Source organism: Rhinolophus sinicus, chromosome 1 (assembly GCF_057876585.1).
Source record: "Rhinolophus sinicus isolate RSI-liver-muscle chromosome 1, RSI-T2T, whole genome shotgun sequence".
In the NCBI taxonomy this organism is placed as follows: domain Eukaryota; kingdom Metazoa; phylum Chordata; class Mammalia; order Chiroptera; family Rhinolophidae; genus Rhinolophus; species Rhinolophus sinicus.
Window position 1 is genome coordinate 82,792,004 of NC_142501.1, and position 5,585 is coordinate 82,797,588.

Here is a 5,585-nt window from a genome sequence, read left to right on the forward strand (position 1 = left end):
CTTTTGCTAAATGGAGTGGACTCGTGCCACTATCGGTTTTGAGCCTTCACCTGATTTCAGACCCCTGAAAATTGAAAATTAGAAAAATGTTTTGCCATTTACAGAAAGACTGAAGTTTTAAAGATCACAAATCAAATTTATGAACTCTAAATAGCTAAGGGAAAATATTGTGATCAACAAAGAAAATTGGAATTGCAACAAAATCATTAAATTTTCTTTGAAACATGTCTACTTATATGTAGTACATAGTAACTGACTGCATATTACTTAAAAGCATTGGGCTTATGTTGAGCCCAAACTGACTTAAACCTCTTAATATAATTTATTTTACCCAGCTAGATACTTTAATATTTGATTATTTTTTGGCAATATTAAAATACTTTTAGAAAGTAGCAGAAATGTAAAGCATTATGTACATGTAAAATACTAACTATCTCCTTAGTTCAATCCAACCTAGAATAATTTAATTCCACCTACAATACACATAACCTACTCTCTAGGGCAGGGGTGTCCAAACTGCAGCCGCGGGCCAACTGCGGCCCACAATCCATTTTTAATTGGCCCGCAGCAAATTCCAAAAATACATTTAGTTTACTTAAATAAACCAGGTGAGGCAATACGTACTTCACCTCGAGTGAGTGGCCCGGCTGTTTGTATATTTTACCACATATGGCCCTTGGTAAAAAACGTTGAAAAAAGTTTGGACACTCCTGCTCTAGGGCATGATGCTGGCCCTGAGATAACTAATGTGTCTCTCTGCCTTTGAGAGATTCAGCCTATGAGCTTTATGGTAATAAAAGTTTATAGTTACTAACTTCTATTGATTTTTTGCTACGTGTCAGCCGCTTTGCCAAGGGTCTTGCATATTTTCTTATTTAACACCCCCACCTAAATCTTTGGAGATAGCATTTTATTAGCCCCGTTTTATAGATGAGGGAACAGCGACGGAGAGTAAGGACTTTAACCAGGGACATACACTTCATAAATTGTTGAATTTATCCACTTAATTGATATACTAACAAATATACATAGAAAACCCAACATAGTTACATAAGTAAACACAAATACTTATAACTTTTATTTTTTTAAATATGAAGGTATTTTTCTTCTGTAACTGAAGATGTTTGTTATTGCTGTTTCTCCTGCCAGCTTATGCTTAAATAATTAGTGATAGTAGTTTCATCCTTGTGCAGAAAGGGCAATGCATTCATAATTATAGAGGAGTACAAAAATCTTTCATGGCTGTTAAGTCTCAAATGCTCTGACCCTAACACTACGTTTTGTTCGTTTTTTAAAAGATAAATTATAACCAAAATTATATTTAAACTTTAGGTTGACTTCATAATAAAACTTTTAATCTTAAATCATATTTGTGCTTTTTCTAGGAAATTATGGTAATAACATGCTTTGCATATATTCAGAACTGTTTATTATAAAAGGATCCCAAATACACAAGGACCTTAGATATGAGTGCGAGGGGGGCACAAGTGTAGGAGGGAAATCCAGGGAAACATGAGGCTTTAAAAAGAATAGACTTCACCCCATTTTAATTAAAGTTTTGGATAGAAAACTCTTGATAGAATTTTAAGAACCATATTAGAGATATCTAATTCCATTCATGTACTTAAATATTAAATTGAGTGACTATATTCGTTTACTAGAACTGTGATACAAAACTACCACTGACTAGGTGGCTTGAACAACAGAAATTTATTTTCTCACAGTCTGGAGGCTGGAAGTTTAAGATCACAGTGCCAGCCAGGTTGGTTTCTTCCGAAGTCTCTCTTCTTGGCTTGCAGATGGCTGCCCTCTTGCTGTGTCCTCACCTGGTTGTCTCTCTCTGCATGTGTGCCCTGGGTATCTCCTTGTGTATTCGAATTTCTTCTTATTATGAGGACAACAGTGAGACTGGGTTAGGGCCCACCCTATATTGGCCTCACTTTAACTAAATTACCTCTTTAAAGGCACTCTCTCCAAGTATAGTAGCATTCTAGGTACTGGGATTTAGAGCTTCAACATAGGAATTTTGAGGGGACACAATTCAGCCCTTTAGGTGCAAAGAGCTGAGAGTTCTTCCAGATTTAGAATTTCATACATCTTCAAAATTTTCGCTGTAAATAAATTGACCACAATCTCATTGATTGATATAATGCTTTTCTTTATTTATTACAAACGACATTCCTTCCTTTCTGTACTACCCAGAACATAGAGCATTGTTCTGGGTTCCAATTTTAACTAAAATGGAAACTTTCACGTCTGGAGCCCTTGATATCCTAACAAATGAAGGAGGAGGTTGCTCTCAAATTCCTTGCAGTGAGAACATACTTAGGTGGCACCGACTTTGCCTTCCAAATGGAAGAGTACATCTACAATAGGAAAAGGGATGGTATCTACATCATAAATGTGAAGAGAACCTGGAAGAAGCTTTGGCTGGCAGCCCGTGCCATTGTTACAATTAAAAACCCAGCTGATGTCAGTGTCATATCCTCCAGGAAAACCGGCCAGGGAGCTGTGCTGAGGTTTGCTGCTGCCACTGGAACCAATGCCGTTGCTGGCCGCGTCACTCCTGGAGCCTTCACTAACCGGATCCAGGCAGCCTTCCCAGAACTTGGACTTCCAGTGGCTACTGAGCCCAGGGCTGAGCACCAGCCTCTCACAGAGATGTCTTATGTTGGCCTGCCTGCTGCTGCTCTGTGTAACGGACTGTCCGCTGCACTATGTAGAAACTGCCATCCGTGCAACAACAGGGAGCTCACCCGGTGGGTCTGATGCCGCGAAGGAGGGCGGTGAAATTCTGTGCATGGTCGTCACCGGAGCGCCTGGGAGCACCCGCGGGATGGCACGCCTGACCTCTACTTCTACACAGAGCTCACAAGGAAGAAAAAGAGGAATTTCAGGGTGAATGGACTGCATCTGCTCTCTAATTTACTGCCGCTCAACCTGAGGTCTCAGACTTGTCTGTAGGTGCCCTTGTGCCTACTCAACAGTTCCCTTCTGATGGCTGGAGTGCTCAGCCCGCCCCCAAAGATTGGACTACAGCCTCCACTGCTCAGGCCACTGAATGGGCAGGAACAACCATTGAGGGGGTCTTAACAGAACATTGAGGCTGTTCTTCCACTGGCTTAAGTAGAAAATGGAAGGTTGATGTAAAACAGTTTCTGAACAACAACAAAAAATGACATTCCTGAATTAGCTTTAGTATATATATATATATATATATATATATATATATATATATATATACACACACACACACACACACACACACATGCACACATTTATATTTGGATAATAGATAGAGAGACACTGTGGTTGCATCTACCTTTTATTTACTCACACATTTGCGACCAAAAGTATGCATTCATTTACTGACCAATTAAATGTGACCAAATTAATAACCCAAATCATACATTTTCACCACACTAAAATGTAATGACTCGAGTTACTTATTTACATTAATTCCTCCTTCTGGGTAGAGGAGCCAGCATTCCTGGCTGCTGTGTGAACAGGGGGCTCCTTTGAAGGGAGAGGGGCTGGCTGACGTCCTGAGGATGAGAGCTTGGGCCCACAACACTGCAGCAAGACCCTGCTGTGCTCTCAAACTGCCAGGGGATCAGGGCAAGCTGGATCCTTACCAACCAGGAGCCAGCTGGGATGTAGCCCCGAGGGCAAAGGCAGATGGTGGGTGATCACTGTGTTTTAAATCACTGTGGGAAGGGGTGGATGGGACTGGAGTATGGGACCTATTTCAAGCAGTGCTTTCGCAACCCCAGAGAATGTGGTTGGAGTTGAGGGTCCCTTGCATACAGTGGCTCCTTTAGTGGTTAGGATTCCTTGGGAGCTCTTCAGATGCTCATTCCAGGGAGATTGCTGGCATGCCCAAGAGAAACCATTGCCTCCCCTTCCTTCCCCAATGGCTCCTCCAGCTTCTGGTAAAACTTCCTGCGAAGAGAACCAAAAGCTCATGCATAAGTCGTGCCCCACATGACAGGGTGAGATTGCTTTGGCATGTTTGAGGGGAGGGGTTTTTGCAGGAACAATCTCTAATTGGCTGTAGTCTCCCAGGCTTAGCAGCCCCACTCTATTCTGGGCCTGCACAGGGCTCCACACAAATACTTGATGCAAGCGGCCCACAGATTGGTCTTGAGACCATCAGCTTTTAGAAATACATGTGCCCATAGCCTTCATATTGTGCTGAGCCTGTAAAGACTGGGGCGTAGTCTGCCAGCTTCACAGCTATAATGCTCAATCTGGGAGACAGCCCAGAGAACTGTACCACTCGACTCTATTGACATTTGGTCTCTGAACAGCTTGGAAAAGTGCTAAAGAATCAAGTCACTAAAAGGAAGTTCCTGAATTCCAGCATGAAACCAATCTGCAATTTTTATTCTTGGGTTACCATTCCTGCTGATTATTATTATTTTTTTTACAAAATAAAAATCAATGAAGTAAAATAAAACAAAAATACATTTAAATTTCTCTTTTAGATTAACCTACAATTTCATGCTACATTCAACCTGGTTTTTGGATACATTTATATAGACTAAAATATCTGCAGTGGTATAACGAGTTAAAAGTCATCCTAAGTACATTCAATAAAATCCCTGCTGTTGTGGACTATATTTTCCAAAAAAAAAAAAAAAAAAAAGTTTCAACAATATTTTCAAACCCGCACACCCTTGCAATTTTGCCAGTCAAGAGATGGAGTCTATGCCCCCTACCCCAACCCCCCACCGTTGCTTTCAAACTTGGGGGCTTTTATGACTACCTCAATAAGTAGATTGCAGCAGAAGGGACACTATGAGACTACTGATCATAGGTCATAAAAGGCAACATGGCAGTCACTTGTATTTGCTTAGTTGACCATTTTTAGGTATGTTCTTCAAATATATGTTTGATATTTTGATGCTTATAGTTCAAAATTTCACTTAATTTCTTGAAAATGATTCATATAATAAATATTGATGTTCTCATGTAATACGTTTGTTTGCCATCCTGTAAAGTATAGCCATCTGTTTTAATTGTGGAGATAATATCTTACAAATCTTGAATTATTCTGTCAACGGTCTTGAATTAGACTGTGAAAAGTTCATTAATAATGTCAGGTTGGCTGTTATTAACCATCAATATTTTACTTCTCTATACCTTCATTTCCTCATTTTTTTTTTTTTTTTAAAGGGAGATTATACCAAGTCACTATTTTCTAGACTGTATAACCACGGAATTACCTAAGACATTTGTTATAATGTTCCCCGTCCCTCCCTTTAGAGATTCAGTAGGTCTGGAGAAGTATTCAGGTACCTTTTTTTTTTTTTTTTTTTAACAAGACCCTGATATGACTCTTACTGTTAAGCCAGTTTTTAAGTAATTTCTAGTTGTGCAATTCTTTAATATAGGAATATTTCAAACTAAGTAGAATTACATTTAATTATTATCATCAATAATGGGAGCAGGATATGAATAATTCAAAGGAATGACTAATATCCAGATTTTGTACTATTGGATTCCAAATCATTTTGCATTATTTTGTCTATTGTTGTATTGTCCTAATTATTCTTTCTCATTGAGATATAAAAATTAGTATT

General features: G+C 39.3%; 1 pseudogene; it reads left to right on the forward strand.

Annotated features, from left to right (window-relative positions):
- Positions 1-2,280: 2,280 nt before the first annotated feature.
- LOC148759101 (small ribosomal subunit protein uS2 pseudogene) lies at positions 2,281-2,769 on the forward strand (annotated as a pseudogene).
- Positions 2,770-5,585: the final 2,816 nt, after the last annotated feature.